The sequence below is a fragment of the Arctopsyche grandis genome, chromosome 3, assembly GCF_051622035.1.
Source record: "Arctopsyche grandis isolate Sample6627 chromosome 3, ASM5162203v2, whole genome shotgun sequence".
In the NCBI taxonomy this organism is placed as follows: domain Eukaryota; kingdom Metazoa; phylum Arthropoda; class Insecta; order Trichoptera; family Hydropsychidae; genus Arctopsyche; species Arctopsyche grandis.
This window is the reverse complement of record NC_135357.1, coordinates 25,626,972-25,646,776: the sequence shown is the minus strand read 5'-3', so window position 1 is coordinate 25,646,776 and position 19,805 is coordinate 25,626,972. Positions and strand designations below refer to the sequence as shown.

The 19,805-nt window shown below is 33.2% G+C and overlaps 1 protein-coding gene across 1 annotated transcript in view; it reads left to right on the top strand.

Annotated features, from left to right (window-relative positions):
* The window catches only part of gogo (thrombospondin-1 like protein golden goal), a 230,965-nt gene that overhangs the window by 28,895 nt on the left and 182,265 nt on the right, over positions 1 to 19,805 (top strand). The window contains exon 2 of the mRNA XM_077427072.1: positions 12,594 to 12,645. The gene's annotated coding sequence lies outside the window, so the exon portion shown is untranslated. The remainder of the gene's footprint in view (positions 1 to 12,593; positions 12,646 to 19,805) is intronic.

The window sequence follows — 19,805 nt, the reverse complement described above, 5'->3', positions numbered from 1 at the left end:
ACTTTTTTGGTATGTAATAATTATTTCTTATCAATAGACATACGCTAACCACTATCGCAATACGCCCTTGAACACGTTTATAAATATAATCTTTCTATGTCAATATAGGTATGTACATAGATGCCTATACATACATAAATTCTACAATGATTATTCTTTTTATTTATTTTTGGCTGAATTCGAAATGTCCCGCGTTCAATATTTCATTAGCGAATTGATTCGATGCAATATTCAAGCGTATTGTACATATGTAGTATCATCTGCGAGGTCCCCGTTGGTTTTGGTCCCTATCGATCCACTAGGGCTCTCCCTTTGTTGAATGAGGGTGTCTTGGTCATTATACCCGTTGCATACATTATGTATGTATTTGCCGGTGTTTTAACTAAGTGCTGCAGGTTAGGGGCGGACCTAACCTGTGTACTGCAAACCCGGGAAGGGAGAGCCAACCGTCAACCTCGTGCTTTATTTTATTTGCTTTTTCTTGCTGAGAGGAGCTTTGTGAGTTGCATCGGATCAACGCTTAATTAAAATGCGCTTCAGAAATATTGTTTTATGGCAGCACTGTAAAAAAATAACCCTCGTATTTTTTTTTAAGTGCCGGGGCTTTTTCTGAATGTTTAAGGCTTTGCCGTGGATGTTTGGTTTGCTCAGTTTATAATAAAATTTACTCGGCGTCGCCGTGGTTAAACTTTGAAATGCTCTACAATTAATTAATATTCCAGTGCTTTCAATTTTAGTGGGTTCGAAACTGTATGATAAATGAATTACAAACATAATTTTTAACCAACATAACTCTAATAGACGTTAAGATTAAAAATAAATTTTATCATACTTATCATTCTTCGTTCGTTAAATCGGGATACTTTAGGGTCCAGAATAGTTTCCCTTGTGCCCTTATTATTGAATTAAAACGACTTTACGGAAAGTTTTAGCGATGGAGTTGAACGCGTGCGCAGGTCGAGAGCCAAGCTGCTTTTAATTCAGCAGTGAGCGCGTAGCGAATTTTCCAGATTTATCTTAATTAACTTAATTTCAACTTCATAAATTAAAATCTTGAGCAGGCGAGCGGCTGCGGGCATTTCCTGCAGACACGCGTTTTTATGCGGGGAAATCCGATTTTCCAGCCACGCGGCTCTGCATCGATTTTCCGGCCGAGCGTACGGCAGATTAGGAAAATCGCATTATATAATTTGACCGCTCAACGCGCTGTTATTGCCGATCGAATTATAAGAAAATAGGGTAACGATGATGCCCCCGAGGGAATACCTATTCAATTTTCGAACGCGATTATCGAGAAACGAAATAAGCCTCAAAATAAGTTGTGTTCATTCATTTTATTAAAATTGTGTTCACAATTTTACATAACCAGCAGCGTGGACTAGTTTGCCAATTTTTCTGATTTTCATTGAAACGGTTCCTGTAAATTGGCATCTCCTTTCCAATCTCTCTTGAAAATCTCAAGTTATTCACCGTCTTGAGGTTCACCAATTTCTATAATAAAAAGCTGCAAAAATTTCTCCGTAGATGTCACTGTGGATGATGTTTGTATGAATTCGCATTGTATAATAATGCTTGTATTGATTGCATTATTGTATTGTATCTGTATTTGTAAACTTGTCGCTTTGGATCAATCTGTAAATGCTAGTGTACATATTCGATTGAAATAAATAAAATAAAATAAAAATATACGTGCTCTCTAGTTCCAGGAAATTTTCTTTTAAAACGACACTCTCTAAGCTCGACCTCGCAATCATCACAATCATTCTAAAAATGATTCAAATTTGTTTGTTTTTTTTTTTCAATTTACAATCACCTCTCTTATGAAAAGAAAGTGAAATTGTATTTTTGGTACTATGTATATACATAATTGGTGGTATATTTATCCCATATTATTGTTCCTAAAATTTTATTTTTTTCCTTTTTTCTTTTTTCTGTTTACTTGTAGCCCGTTATAAGAGGGTTAACGTTATATAAAATTAATAGTAATTCCAAATCCACGTGCAAAATTTGGTACAGTACGTGTACATATATAATAGTGTAAATTATTAATAAAATAAAAAGTATTCTAGTGCGATATGTTTTTTTTAAAGGCTATTTCTATGTTTTTTATTTCATGTTGCTTATACATAATTCATATTACATTTTTAACTGGACGAATTCTTTTAGTATTTATTTTTTCCTCAAATGTAACAAAATATTTTTCAAACACAGACGCTTATTTTTCACATCTATTCATATTTCATAAATTAAATTGTTTCTTTCTATTTTATTTAAAATAATTATTTCACTGGTGAGTGATATTATTATTTTTTTATATATTCAAATTGATTGAAATTTAAGCAAACGGTATTCATTCAATATAATAAATAATCATATAACGCGCTAGATTGGTTCAGAGAGAAAATAACTAGATTGATTAAAAAAAAAGAAAATTCAAATAAAAAAGATAAAACTACAAGGGTGCGTTATATCCTGCATCTTTTTTTTCTTATACTTTCTTATATTATGTTTTCTCTTTTTATTTTGTTGCGGGATAGATCTAACGCGTCATAAGAGGGTTGACTGTATCTCAAATGACACATACATAATTCGAAATGAGCACCGTCGTTGGACGTGTTATATTCGCATGTAATGAAATATAATTTTGCGTTTCCATTTCGGGCGACAAGTGAAACAGGCCCATTCGCCTCGTTGAAGCTGCCTAACCGTGAAGCGACCGGTTCGTAAACGAATTAATGTTTACCGCCGCTTCGGTAAATATTTGGCCGGTGTGATGAGCCGACCCAGGTCTGCTGTAGGAGCTTTATCGTCCTCGAGGGTGTCAAAGTGCAAACTGGGAACCTTGTCGCAAGGTGTAAATTGACATACGGTTTCCTAGACGGAGATGACCCCTTGTCAATTAGTTCCGATCCGCTCCAAAACTTAGCACCTTGCGGATACCTTCTTGTCTATTGTATTGCTATATGTATGTATGTCTCGTATAGTATTTTTACCCCTACCTGAAAGCTTTTAGAGTAGCTGTCGCTTAGAGTCTTTTAATATGCAAAAAAAGGTAGAATAGGAGCTTACAATGATCGAAATTTGGTTTTGTATTATGGATATGTATCGATTCTTAAACCATTCAAGATTAGTGGTGATGTCTATGTATTTTAAAATATGATGCAAGATTTGTAGGCTTTGCATTTTTATATGTGTATACATTTCTTGTACATTTTCATAAGGGTTAAAAGTTCAACGAGATACTATTGCACGCAAACGTATGTATGTACATAGCCTATGGCAAAAAGTTTTTTCAACTAGCGTAAATTTACAGTAGGTGACAAAAATGTGTGAAACACAAACTTTTGCACCTGGGTTTGAATAAAATAAAGAATCAGTTCCCAGCCAGTTGTACAGACATAGTAAATAACTACATATTACATATGTACATACAAACACTTAATTGAAATGTATACTTTTTTAAATATCACATTTTTGCTATTCATACTTTCATAAAGAAAAGAAAACTATACATGAATTCGATAGTAGTATTTTTTATTACAATGTTCATATACACATATGTACATACATAGCATGTAGTTTTGCAAAAAAGATTTAAGGTTCTTGAAAAATGGACTTGAAATTGTTGCCACTTGTTCTAAAAGAAGTTTTTAATGTAATTTGAGTACCTATTTATCATAATGAGAATTTTTAGATACTTAAAGAGGTACTTTTTTTTAGTAAAACTTCTTTCCGTACAGTATAGTGAGTTGCTTTGATGATTACGTCATCATTATCATGAAACGTTGTAATACCGATACGTTGCATTACACTATTGAAATGCGTTGAACTGATTGAAATGCATTTCGAGTTTTTGGCAGAAACTCGGTTATGTTCATTAATTTTGAATCGCAATCTACCATGTACATAATAAGTAGACTATTTCCGTATTGTATTGTACAAACATCTTTCTTACACTTCAGAGTTTTTAATCAGGGGAGCGTGCTTAGATTATTTAGCGGGCGTAACATTTTAACGATCAGTCAGAATTGCGAATTTACGATTGTATCGAAACGCATGGCAATAAACGGCACCGTGCGTATCTGACGTTCCATTTTAACGGTCGTTTTTAATGGTTCATTTCTGAATTTAAGGATCACTCGTCCTAGAGGCGTCCTCTAGCCGCAGACGAGAGCCAGCCCTTTTGTCCGGGAAAATCCCACGAGCGACCGAAATCCCGTTAATTTCATTTAAATCTAGATACGACACGCATCCCTCCTGCAGACCGCGCGTTTTTACCCATGTACCATCGCTGAGGGATAAATCATTCGTAGCCCTCGTAGATGTGTTCTTTTTCACTGAGTGTTCGCGTTCGCATCGCTGTGAATATTTTATCGAAAAATTTAAATTTCAAACTACGGACGGAAACTTTTCATTATGTAGTTACATACATGCATATTGCATTCGTGTAAGAGATGAGCTGCACTTTGAAACTTTTCAGATTTTTATCGGTTCACGTTTGAATGATTTCTTATTTTCCGATAAAAGTATATTTTCAGATGCTGCACGTAAATTTAAACTTTGATTTTCAACATAAATACATATGTACATAATCGCATCTCTCGTGGGGTTTCGATTTTTGCATTTGAATCGTCATTCGCGGCGCTTCGATTCGTATCTATGTATGTACATATATATGTACGTATGTATTATATAAACTCCATTTTGACACGCGTCGCATCTAGCAGGATATCCTCATATTTTTTCGATTATTTCGGAGTTATTTATTCCGATCTTTGCCGGGGATGAGGCCAGGATTTAGAAAAACGTTGTGGCAGTCTTGTTCGTCCTCTCCTCCACAAATCCTCTTTTCACTCCAGGGACTGTGTGAGTCGTCGTTTCTCTGAGGATTTTGGACGAAATTCTCATGGAAAAATGCGGAAACAGACAGGTGGATGTTCAGGCATTTCAGATGTTTTCACATATTGAAATAAAGGGAAGTATGGGAGTGATTTGATAGGAGGAAAAGAAAATGGAAACGAATTTATGTGACTCTTTATCTAAATACGCCAACCCTCAAATTTTGGCCAAACCGGTTATGAAAATTTCTGAAACTTTGAGGCCAAATCGTTATCCAATAATTAAATGCGAATCGGTTAGTTTTTGAGTCACGTACTCGTACTTTCGTAATTACGTATTGGTTTTCAAATATACCTATATTTGTACTTATTGATTTGAATTTTCAGATGTCACATGGTTCGTCCCGAACATGTGTGATTGGCAGTGATCAATTGACGTGTCATTCTGTCCATTAAATGGCCGGAAGGGTTCATGAGAATCTCTCACCTGCAATTTCGTTTCAATCCAATTCGAAAGTAATATATTTTTTTAAACATAACACGTGTATATGATTTTGATCGATGCTCGTACACAATGCGGTGTATAATCGTCTAAGATTTAATACGGAATTAAGTGGATTTTCAGTTAACAATCGTATTTGAAAGTTACAAGAATGGTTTGTGCTTTCACATTAACGAAGAACAATAATGGGTCGACTTTAAAATAGCCTTAGGGGATTGTCACACGAAATTCCCTTAAGTGCCTTAAAAGCTCGCCGAGATATAAAGTGACACTAGGATAAAGTCTAAAGTGTAAGATTCTACATAGTATACGAATGGCTCACTATTATTATGTATTTTGTGCGTTTCGAATTATTGGATGAAATTATGTAATGTTCAAGGATTCTCGATATATTATGTATAGGTATATAATATAAAAGTATCGTGTTCGTTGCAAGATAGTTTATTACGGAATTCTCATTTTGATAAATAATTTTAATAGTGAAGATCAAATTCTTTACTACGATTATATTGACGCCATAAGTTGATCTTGAATATTTTTGGTATTATTATTTATATTTAATTGGTTATTAGTTATACCCAGTTATTCAGTGGGTTTCTAAGGATCATTTATTCAAAGTTAAAAAGGAATACATTTCAAATGTCTTAAATATGTTTGAATAATAATGTAATGAAATATTGCCGAAGTTGAAACGGAAGTGTGTTTTTTGTTATAAATTGCATATATTCGTTCAGTTTCAATGGACAATAATAACACTGAGCAACAAAAAAATCACGTGTTTTATTCACCGGAGCGGAGACATCAATTTTTACTTAGTTTGACACACTCAATTCGAATATGACAATGATTTTATTGGTGTCTTCTCGTTAATGCGATATGAGCGTTTTAAAAAAAATTGGCTTTAACTAAAAATTTAGTACTGCCGTGCAAAAAATGAGTATTGGAATCAACAGTCAGGTGCTTTTTCTATTGATTGTAATTTTTTATTGCTTTAAAAATACGCGTAGTTAATTATCTAGAGGAAAGTATTTATAAAGTCAAAATATTGAGATTGAAAACAAATCCACGAATGTAGTGAAGTATAAAACTGGCCCAATAAATGCATGATAGTTTGAGAAAAAAATATTTTTTACTTTTAAAATTGGCAATTAATTATATTTACTTTAAATATTGGATATTGGGTATTTGGTGTTTGGCACAGCAATACAAGATTTTGAGATAAAGACTGCAAAAGCCAAAAGTCTGTAAAAATTTGGCATTTTTTTAAAGAGAAAACCAATAAATATAATTGTCATATTCGATTTCAGTGGCTTGAACGTATGTAATAAAGATTGATTAGTCTCCGCTTCGGTATTTTTTACAAACCTCCTTTACGTTTCACTTACTATTACAATTATTTGTCGTTACTCAAAGAATTTTTTCGTTGTAAATCTGTTAAGGAAATAATCATTTACGCTATCCAATTATTGGATAGCGTAAATGATTATGTATTTATTAAAGCTGTCTGGTTCATTCTAAAAATGGGCAGAATTTAAGGCTTAATCAATGAATTCAATTTATTTTTCAGGTTGACAGGAAACGAACATCCATATGTACCTATATTGCCTTTTTTTGATAAATCCAAATTTTGTGAATTGGGTTTGTCGAGTTTTCAACTTGAGTACAATTGTTCGTTAACGTGAAAAGTCAAAGGACAGTAGGAAAATTTGTCCCCACGTGTTGTCGGGCCATTGTCCAAAAGGTGACCGATGCTACGGGTGTGATGGGGTGAGGTTTTGGAGATGGAAAGGGCTCCCAGGTGAGGGGTAAGTCACCCTTTATATTGGCGTGTATTAGCCGCCCCTCGTTAATGCCGAAATATTCATTAATCATGAACCCAAACCGAACCCACACCGTGTAAAGGTTCGCTATCCGCTAAAACTAAAGTAAAATAAACAATGCTTAAAATAATTTTATTATTCAATTATCGCAGCCGGCATGGCATATATTGCATAAATACACAAGAATGATATGATATATAATATTATATTTGCAATGTTGATAGAGAGTAAAAAATGCTAATAAAACGTTTACAACGCAAAATTGCGTCCGCGTTAGAACTAAAAGCTTTCAACGGGTCGGGGTCGGAAAATTTATGCCCTTCATAATTTAGACATTGTGCACTCAACGTTAAAGCATTAAAATCGTTTAGTTTACCGACAAAAAATAATATGCCAAGATAATGGCTAGTCGTTAATTATTTTATTTTGGACTCGTCCGAGTGCTGTTTTTTTTTTAGTAATTTGTAAATTGACTTTTTTCTACTTACTTTTGTATACAGCGTGGGTCGACGAAATTTATTTGTCCTGTGCAAAAAAGCCTTTTAGTTTTATTTCAAAATTAGATTTTATTGTAAATAGCATGAAATTTATGTATTTTCTACAAATAGATGGAAATCGAATATTAATCCTTTTACTGTTATATTATAAATGTTTCAAAACTACGACTACATATTATTTCCCTATCAAATTATCATACTTTCAGTTATTTCTATTGTTAGTGCTTAAAACAGGTTAAAAATATATGTAGTACCGGGATGATACGATAAGAGTAAAACAGACGGAATACTTCGGACGAATAACTTAGACGTTACCCGTAGCGTGGCAACAGGTGATCCAACCATTTTTGAACGTTCAAGTTACTCGTCTAAGCTACTCGCATCGTGTCAACTCGGTATAAGCTTAACTTTTTTTACCAAAATGTTCAAAAGAAACACATTAGGTTTGTGAGGTAATTCTCAAGACATTCTCAATATTGTGCACAAATTAATATCATTTCAAAATTACAAATATGTGTATTTGTTATAGTAAAAGTGTATCTTCCAGTTGTAATATATTTTTGACTGGTTGGAATATATTCCATCTAACCTGGAACCAATTACCGTTAAGGTCTGACCGCACTATTGCGTCTGCGACTCGAACTACGCGTGACGCGACGTAGTGTGTTATATCTCATACAATTTCATACAAACAATATTTGGCCGCACGCTGCCGTTCGTGTCGCAGACGCATAGTAAGGTCAGAGCTTTATAGTTGAAGTGTATTTTCAGTTGTAATAAATTTTGACTTTATTCTGTAACATACATATGTGCATAAGTAACAGTACTAGGATTTTTTTATGTTTAGAGGTAGAATTGGAGTCGTAGACATAATATATAACGGTTCATTATAACAGCTTTTCTGGTCTAATCCTGCCTCGTGGATGTGATTATCAAATCTTTAAACAGAAAATGTGGTCAAAAAGCTCAATTAAATGAAAATATTTTCATTATTTAATTCAATTTTACAAATGATTGACTATATGTATGTATGGAGTACACTTATATATGTACATATCTATATTGCAAGGGAATATTTTTTAACTGAATAAACATTTTTTCATCGGATGAATAATATTTTTATTTTTAAAATAAGTACTAAGTGTTGATTTTTCATTTTTAACGGGAATAATTTTTTTCCCCATTTCAATGCACAAAATATGCTGCTTATGCCCTTGAGTATTTTTCGCTTAAGCAATTTATAATATGCCGGTCGGTCGGCAGTCTGTCGTTTCGCGGTACCGAATTTTAACGACAAATATATATTATAAAATACATATTTATGTATGTGTTTTGTGTGTGTGTGTGTTTGTGTGACGGGCTTTATTTCGGGCAAGAGTGGTGTCCCATGTGATACAATGGATACACAAGAACAAAGGCAAACAATCGTCCCGGCGCGAATACGAGTAATTGGTGCGAAAAATCAACCGCTTGTCCTCAAACACGAAACAGCATACGCAAAGGACATTGCTTGGGACTCAACTATGTACTGTCATAGTATTCTATTCAAATACAAAATCTCATTGTGGCTCCTGTTATAATTAGATATACTCGTGCCATTGCCATTCGCAAGCCGTTGTGCATTTTCTTTTTTTCATTAACAATGGTTTTACTATATTAATTATGATCCTGAACAGCCTATATCTATAAATATGTATGTATACATACATATTTACGTACATATTTCATGTTAATGTTTTAATGCTAACCAACGAGAGGTTCACGTGTTCGGCCTTGATTGAGAAGAGAATTTATTAGTGCAGCTATCCAAACTTGGATATTTGTGCTCCGGGTCGGTCGTTTTCTATTAGAGTTTCCCAAATTATTCTGATTTCATAATTGAAACGGTTCATATTTGTATACATTTGTAAATCCTACTTACTATTTGAATATGATTTGCAATTTCTAATCTATCAATTTATATATGCTCAATTTTAATACACGGATGTCACTTAGGGGCAACCCGTAATGACATCATGGTAAAAACTACATTTTTTTAATTAAAAAAATAAATTAAATAAAAAAATATCTAGAAGTCTTAGTATTGCATTCAAATGTACTCAAATAAGTATGGAAGACTGTATGCCCGGCATAACGAGGAGAGATATAAAAGGGAATACCTGGGTGAGAAGTATCACAAGGGTAGTTGATATGGTTAATTATTTGTGTTCACTGTCGGTTCTTGTACATACATATATATGTACATACATATATTGGTACTGACTGTTGATACAAGACATTCCAAACTTGTATTACTTACCTCTTCTTACTTTCACTTACGATTACTATTGAGGAAAATTTTTGCCTCTTATCCGATCGTTTTCATACTTTGCCATTTTGCTCATTTTGGTCATCAATACAAGTGGAAGTGTCATCCGCCATTACAATGGTGAAAAAAATCGTATTAGACACGTTTGAAAATACTTCCTCGAACTTCTCACTTTTCGCCATGTCAGATTTCAATTGTTTAAACGCCTATAACTTTTTTTCTCTGTATATTAAATATTATTATGTGAATACTCTCATTGCTTGAACTTTGTTTTTTTTTGTGAATTGTATGTATAATATGTATTAATTTTGTTTCTTTTGTGTTATATTTTTGACCATTGTGGTGCATTAGGAATTCCTGTAATGCCACAATTTCAAATATAAAATAAAATAAATAAATAGTGGAAATAATGAAGAGATTGGAATGGTAATGGCGGATCACTTACCTAGAAGAATGGATGAAAGATGAACGAAAGGTGTGCTCGAATGTTACTTGAGAGAATGTAAAAGGGTGCAATGAAAGCCACAAAGGAGTAGGGTGGATGCAATTAGGAAAATCTGTGGAGTGAGATGGATGAGAGTTGCTCAAAGTTGACACGAATGGAAAAATGTTGGATAGGTCTTCATCCAGTAGTGGATGGTGAATGACTGTAAATTTTGATCTATCTTGTATTCAAAGTTACATTAAGTTGACATAAATTCATTGATATATTATTGCTTGGCAGAAAGCGGGCACGAAAGCGGTAGCCTCGTATAATATTAACAAAATCGTTGGTTCCGATTTCAAAAATAAAATGATACTAAACTGTTATAATATTTTAAGATATGTATGGTATTTTTATAATCAAAATTCAAATCACATTCGATGTGCTTTATACATACATACATACATATAACATAATATTACCCTGTCGACTTACTTTCTGAGCGTTCTCATGGAAAAATGTCATTTTAACGCGTTGACTGGCCCATTATGCGCCTTTGTGAGTGCGTTCATATACAAATCGAGATAATAAGCGTGGATATTCATCCCGTTCGTATCTTTTCAGAGTATGACACGCCTTAATGGAGCCGCGACGTCTGTGATTGTTCCCCTAACGAGTATACCTACTCGTGCTCCAGAGTGGCAGCCCGGAGAAAGCTTCTCTCTCTCCTTCGTCTCGTAAATATCATAGATGACAGTAATGGGCAAATCGAACCTTGTGAAATATACGCGAATATGAAATGTCCGACCAAAATATGGATATCCACAAAATTCTTTTCTATGAAATTCATATCTCGTTACAATTGATATAAAAGTGTTCGTTATGTCGAATAAGCTAAGCATTAAAATCTATTACATTTATGCAATGCTAATTTTAAATACATTCATTTTTGATCTTACTACATATTACATATATAAATATATTTATTATTTACGACATTCGTATGCGGTAGATGGCAAAGTTGTCAGCATCAAAAGTGTCCGTTCGTCGTGTGCCTCCCGGCACTTGATAAAATTCGAGAGTAACTAGCTGGTGTGAAAACTCGTTCTAGCGAGTTGTGGTTAAGAAAGTTGTGCACTATCCATGGCAAGTTTTCTACGATGTCCTGTCTGTCTCGCTCTATTTCTCTTCGTATATTGGCCTGGACGCCTTTTTCGTCCTTTCGTCAGTCGCCCGCAGGCTCCGATGATTGAATTGTTGAAGTTTTCCTTTCAATATCTTTTGGACGATGCGGATAAGACGCTTGCGGCTAACTCGCCGTGGACATTGTATATATATATGTATGTATATTCAGTGCAAAACTAGATCAATTCCTAAAATGATGAAAACGTTCAATATCGATTTTAGTCTAGCTTTCTTATAAATTGTAATACATGTATCTATGCACGTATGTACATATGTACATATGTATGTATATATGTGGCGTAATTCACGGTCCAGATTTAAAAACTTCCATGCCCAAGATGGAAATGGCAATGGGTAGGTCACGTAGTTAGAAGAATGGACGAAAGTTGGACTACAAAAGTGCTAGAATGGAACCCGAGAGAATGTAAAAAGGACAAAAGGAAGACCGCAAGAAAGATGGGCAGACGAAATTAGGAAAATGTATGGGGTGAGATGGACGAGTGTTGTTAAAACAGAAACGACTGGAAGCCTGTTGGAGAAGCCTTCATCCAGCAGTGGATGGTGAATTTTTGTTAATGATGATTTCATTATTTCTAATTAAATCATCATTAACAACAGTTCACCATCCACTGCTGGATGAAGGCTTCTACAATTTCAATTTGAATTATATTTGATTTTATTGTTTCTTTAATTGAATGCGGTTTATCGCGTAGAATATTTTCAATACCGCAATCCTCCGTGATGAGAAAAATTATCGTAAATATTGTCGTATCGTCACACGTTAGCCTATTTTATAATGCTGCTTCTGCAAGAAATTAATTTTAAAGAGTTTATTTTTTAAAATATGTTTTTATGTAAATAGTGCATAAATATGGAATATACAAAGTTTTAGTAAAAATAAATCATAATTAAAAATAATAATTAAAATCTTTAGAAAATGTTAGAGCATCTGCCTTTATAAAATGAAACGAATAATTAGTTAAAAATAATGTAATAAGTTTGAATAATTTTTGTTACAGGTTTTGAGTGCAAAAACTAAAGAAAATCTCATTTGTTGTAAGCATTGAAAAGGTAAATATATTTTATTCATATTTGTAAAGTTAAAACTGTTTTCAATGTAGTATATGTATGACCAGTATTAGATACTAAATGTATTCATATTTTCATACGTACATATGTACATATGTACATACATGTTTGCGTGTGTGAAAAAGGGGCTGCACGTCCTCGTCTTGACGTTGACTTCTAACTTATCTTCAATGCTCATCCTTTTGAAGTCGTACTGTGATGAGATAACTTTCTTAAGCTTATACATATCCTAGAAACATTCCAATACGCTGTAGAAAACTACATCACGACTCTTGATGGCTAATCAAATCGAGAAATAAAATATGTAAGAAACCTGTACTTCATACATACATAATATGTGTGTCTACCTCACGGCACCGAAAGTGAAAAGGTCGGAAGGAAAATATCGCTAGGCAAAGATCGAAAATCGAAAGATTTTAAGTCGAAAAATAAAAAAGGGTGCATGGTAAACGGTACTATGTATATATAATATATATCAGTGGCATGCGGTGAAATTATCTCTCTTTTTGTCATACAGCCTTGTTTAATGTGCACGCGCAGGATACGGGAGGAAAAGCCTGTTCCCGTTGTATCCTGCTCGCGCAAGGATGTACGACGGGGGAGAGAGAGTTTTACCGTACGCCACTGATATATGTATATACAAACCGTTTTTCATATGTATGCATGATAAACGAATATCTTCGACTTTTTCACGGTCACCCATAATATGTATGTAAAAAAACATAAAATGTGCTTGGAAATTAGTACTATCTAACATACATACATATACATATGTACGTCATCGTTTGTAAAATCGATTCATCTCGGAAAACCGACAAACGTATTATTTCCATAGCAACTTCCCGGATGTATCATCGGTTGCATTGGAATACTATCATACCGGTTCGACAACCGACGGTTCGCTTCGTCTTTATTGCACCCTTTACGACCACAAAACTCTCTCCTCGTATTTTCTGGTGCGACTACGTTCGTCAAATTACAACCGATACTATGGACCCACCCTCCCCTTGTCACCTCTCCCGTCAGTTTATATTCGAAGTCGAAGGGTGTTTAAAATCCGCCAGACCATAGATTTATCGAGTGCATCGGCGCAGGCGATATTGCTCAAAAGTGGAAGAGGGGGAAAGAAGACAAATTGTTCTTTTGCATACACGTCTTTGAACGTCTGCCTGAAATTAATTCCGCTGCGGGGTTTGTAAAGTTTGACGCGTTTCAAATTGTCTGGTAATTAGAAGGCGTTTTGTGCGAACTCGTGTCCCGGCGAATATGTACTCGTAGCGTGTGCGCACAACTTTCGACGAATATGTTTGTTTGGCTGTAAATTCCAGGGTTGGTTTCAGGGAAGTTTGCACAGCCCTCCCGCTTGGGCAGATCTCTGTTTCGACACTCTCCCGGTTCCCTTTCATTCCGCAACTGCCGACCTTTGTGTGCCAGTGTAAATCGTCCTCGCCACCATTTGAAATGTTCACTCCTACGCTGTTGAATTTTGCTAAGTTGAATTTTGTACATATGTAAGCATATTCACGACATAATATGATAGCAATAATACAATATTTTTATTGTTGAAGAATTAACTGTTATTCTGTATGGATTCCCGTAAAAGACTGTATGTATATGTAAATATGTACAGTTATGTTACAGTCGAAATGAATTTTCAATTGTAATATATTCCAACTGGCGTTTTAGGTCATTCATATTCAAATAAAAATCAACTAGTAAATTATATCTCTATAAGCGCAAATACATTTTCAATAATGTGCGCGAGTAGTATAGTACAGCAGTTGAGTTTTGACTCATTAGAATTCAATAATGCGTTAATTTTTGCTAGATATTACGAATAAGGGTAATGAGTACCGTATTACGATAGTTTTTAGAATATGTCCAAAACAAAACTTTGACTTTTCAACTCGAATTTACTAGTCGAGTGACGTTTTCACAGGAACCAAACATTTTCATCTCGCCTGGTACCAACTTACAGTTGAAAGTGTATTTTCAGTTGTAAAATATTTTGACCAGTTGGAATGCAATTCGCCATATGAATCAAACTAAGCGGCTTAGATGCAATGAATTCCAACTAGTCAAAAAATATTACAACTGAAAATATACTTTAACTATAACGGTAGTTGGTACCAGGTTAGATGGAATATATACAAATTAGTCAAAATATATTACAACTGGAAGATACACTTGGAAGATACATTCATATATGTATAGTACTAAATATTTTATTATTTGTTCCAATGATATCCAAAAGTAAATTTACGGAGAAATAAATAAATGTTTTTTTGGAAAACAGCCACTTTTATTCTATAGCAAATATTAAATTAAATAAAAAAATGAAATTAAAAAAAAAGGAAAAAAAAAATGAAATTAAAAAGCATTCATTTTCTAAATGTTTATTTGTCATTATAGGGCATTTTTAATTTTGGTCTGTACATATATTTTATATAATGTGTAATTTTGTATAATATATTTGGTAACAAATGAAAATGTTATTTTTTACCCACAATTTCATACATGACGAATTTTTCACATGGAATCATTATTAAATGAATCGATTTTTCGTATTTACAGCTTATATGGTTGTTGTTAAATGAATAACTGTCAAATAAACATTCATTAAAACAGAAGTTATTTGGTATTTAATATCAAATGATTATACCAATTTATTGTGCTCTATGCAAATATTGAATGAGCCCATTCGGCACAATTAAAATTAGAGAGAATTCTTCGGAAGTCCAATTTACGGTTGACGTTTAAATGTTGAAATTATTCAAATAGTTCACTTTTCAATAGAACGGAATGATCAGATCGATTCTCTGACGATTCAAGCGTTCGGAATCGCGTTGAAACTTTTGCGTCCAATTATTTTATTGCTTTGTGTGTGTGTGTATTTACGTACAATTCATATATAATCAATTCGAGCTATTTTTCCAGACAATGTAGTGTATTTGGAATGCATGGATGAAATTCCCGGATGAAATATTGTATTGGGATATTTCATATACGTATATATACATATATATTATAATATTTAGGTATAACCTGCGTTGGTACGAACATATTGTTCCTTTCTTTCTTTTTTCATTTCCGAAGGTTGAGTCGTGTAACGGTTGAGTTGTAGTTTGTCACGGAGGTCGTTATAGTGTCGCAAGGAGCACGATCCCCAGTAGCATTTTTTTTCTCGTTTCAGTTGCATTTTCTTCATATTGTTCGTCAGCTTAACAACACAACGACCGTGTATACGCTTGCTAAGCACGAAATAGTGTGTCGTGACTGTGAAATATGGCTGAAAAAAAGCTCCACACCGTCGTTTTGCCCCCTGCCCTCCCTCCCTTCCAAGGAGAAGGAAAATGGAAAATTGTGAACGTCTGAAATGTATGGGCGGCCATCTTTTTTTTATTTTTCTATGTGCTAGCAATGAGTTTTAGATATCGGTAAGCGAACGATTCAAATGTATGGAAATTATTCGGATAATATACCGACTACGTTTTGTTCACTGTTAATGTTTTCATAGAAATCATTAATATTTATTATTTCTTCAATGAAATCTGTAATTTATTGAATGTATATTTTTATACACTACAATATTTTTGGTTTGAATTATGCTTATCGTGAAATAATTATATATTGAAATGAATGTCGAAAATTTTTCATTCTTTTTTCTTATTTCCATTTCAAAGTAATATCATTTTTATAATGTGACGAATTTATTTGTGTTTTTTTTAGAGTGTCTTTTTTAGAGTGATTTTCTTCTTGGTTTCAAAATGTTGTCTCTTAGTTTATTTATCGAATGTGCAAATTAATGATTTTGTATAGTTCAGTGATTATTATGAGTATGTATCGTTTCATTAAGTTGGTTAAAATCAGCAAAATTCAATTGAATAGAATTCAAATTGAAGCAATTTATATGTAGAAAATTTTCATAAATTTCACTGGTGTAAGCAATGAAAAGAGTCTATGTAAAGAATGAAGACTTTTTATACGGTTTCATTTGCTTAACATTTCTATTTGTGTGGGAATCTTGGGATCAATTTTTGACCCACTTCCAAAGGCTTGAATTCACTATTCCACAATCGTATGGTATAATTGAAATAAAAATTATCGGTTTTTATAAATAACACTAGTAAAACAGTTGGCATCTATTACAAAATGGACTCACGTGTGAATCAGGATTTAATTCCATAAATTCGGCAACTGTTTGCATATACATTTCAAATCACTGTATATTTGTTACGAAACGATAACCAGCGTGTGTATACAATTCGCGATTACCATTTTATAATTTGGTTTGTCGACATGCGGCAAGTGCGAGCGTTTGATAAATGTTAGCCGATAAGCGTCTCCGTAGGAGTCGCGTTTTCTCCCGATAATCATGGAAAATGAATGCTTAATTTGTGCAGGAACGAGGAGAAGAAGAGGAGGAGTTACGATTTGTTTTTCGCGCCGGTCGACGACGCGTTAAATCCAATTTTCACCATGGCCAGCCATATTTAGCGAAATATCAAATCAACGGCGTGACGGGGCCGTTCTTTTGCGCCGATTGTTCCATTTTTACCTCCCACCGACCCACCCTGATATCCTCCCCCATTCCTCGAACCCGACGAATAATAAAACAAAGCCCCGTTAAATTGCGTCGTATAGAAAACGCGAAGGCACCGAACCGTTTTATAATTCACATATACATACGTTTGTTTTGATTGATTTTGTTTGAATTGTGTTACATCGTTATGTGTATTATTACTTCCGGTCGTATCGTGCGAACAAACGAATTTAGCAACACAAAAAAACCAATGCGTTCGATAGAAGCAGTTGGCAAAGTCTATACTTACATATGTATGTACATACATATATGCATGTACATATGTATGTTGTATTGAAGTTGGAAAAGTTCACTTTTATTGATTATTTTTTCAATATTGATTTATATATATATATATATATATATATATATATATATATATATATATATATATATATATATATATATATATATATATATATATATATATATATATATATATATATATATATATATATATGTATATATGTACATACATACATAAGCATATACTTGTATGTATGTATATGAAATATATAATACGGTGAGGGCTTTCAGGCTCCTCGGAAAATCGGGATTATCCTCGGTTTCGGGGTTACATCTCGGTGTTCCATATGAGAACCTCTCGTCTATTTGCCGCGGATTTATGTTTATCAATAAATTATTATGACATTTTATGCAGGTTAGCATATTATTTAATTTTCTACAATAAGAGCATTAGAAGATTTGTGATTCGTATATCTTTAATATTAAATTATTTTCTTCGGCGCATGTATTTCACTGCTAATTTAAGGCAAAAACAGATGCTCGAGATGTGAGAGAATTTTTAACTGTGAAGAGCCGTAGGGGTCGAGAGGGTGTTCAGAAAAGGGTACTATTCACCTGAGGCGGTCAGAGTGCACGTGTACATGAAAATATTTGACTAATTTTTCATCATCGGTATCGGTCTTTGTCACCTTTCTGTAACGTCATAAAATATCATAATTTTGGATAGAAATGCAGCGAAAGCAATTGACGTATTTGACGACGTTAAATAAAAACATAGATAAAGTAAAAAAACTGAAAATAATGTATGTTTATCGTCTTATTTAGTCTTAAATATATTTTTAAAAATACAAAAGCACTAGAAAAATTGTATATGCGAGTTACATATTTTAATACTTGATTAAAATTTAACTTGAAAATTCTTTCGATTAATTGCGAAGACTTTTTTCATCGAGAGTTCATAAAAAAACATGTAGGATAAATTTTGTCTATTTACGTCGTTACGATGTCAATTGGTCAAAATTCATTAAACTCGGATTACAATAATCGGATTTTGAACAGAAACATGCAGTATTTCAATATTTTTTCATAATAGGTTTCTATATATTTATTTATCCATAAAGAATAAAAGGTTTAACCAAATAACCAAAAAGGTTTCTATATATTTATTTATCCATTATATACGTATATTAACCTCAACTATAGTGCCACTACAGGTTGCCTAAAGCAAAAAAATCAAATATAAGTCAAAATTTTGTACATTAGTACCAAATACCATCATCACACATAATGATTATTCACAAAAAATGAGTTGAGAACACTGTGCGATAACCTTTGCCACTTAACTATTGCACTGCTATAGCAGCTCCGTCATATGTACATAGATGTTCCTCTTCCTATTGCATTGAGAAAAACTAAAGAGTTTATTGCAGTACGCCTCAATATTGCTGCTGCTTCAATCAATTCAACCTGGAAGGTCGACTATCCCGACATTACATCGTCATCGTCATCGCCCAGTCTTGTAAATATTCCATCGATGACGATCAAACTGCACTCTGCAGCCCAATGTTGAGATTATTGATGCGAATTAACAATTGCAAAACACCAAAGATCTGTTGAATAAACTTTCACTATTATGATTGATATACATATGTATATTAAAATATAATAATATTAAGCATGAAAGATGAATCTTAAAAACATATGTATTTTCCCCCCGATAATTTGAAATGTGGTCGTTTTGCACTAATTTTATTTATTTTTTATTTTATTTTATTTTACGGTCAAGAAAAAATTGACCATTTTACATGTTGGAAATAGAGAAAGAAAAAGAAAAAAAAATTAAAATGAAATATAAAAGAAAAATACACATACATTCATATACTACAAAATAAATTACATTATATTAAAAAAATATTTAAATAAAATAGATTTCATGTTATATTTACTAACAATGAATAAATCGACCATGGATAATTCGTTTCCAACTCTGTGCAGTCTCAACATAGCTGAGTTCAATGAGTAATTAGTGGTAAACCTGGGCATATCAAAAAGATGGTTACATCTAATTGATCTACCCGGCACATGGAAGCACACTAAACTCACCAAGTCAGAGCATTTAATAGTGCCATTAAGAAGACCACACAGAACTGAAATATCGTTAATTTTCCTTCTGTCATATAATTTTAGCAAATTAAGTTTCCTATAAATAATAACGTTACTGACATAGTGATTATGACTTTTAAAAAATTTTAATTTGATGAATCTAGTGAACTTTATTTGCACTGACTCTATTATGTTAATTTGTTTCATTAAA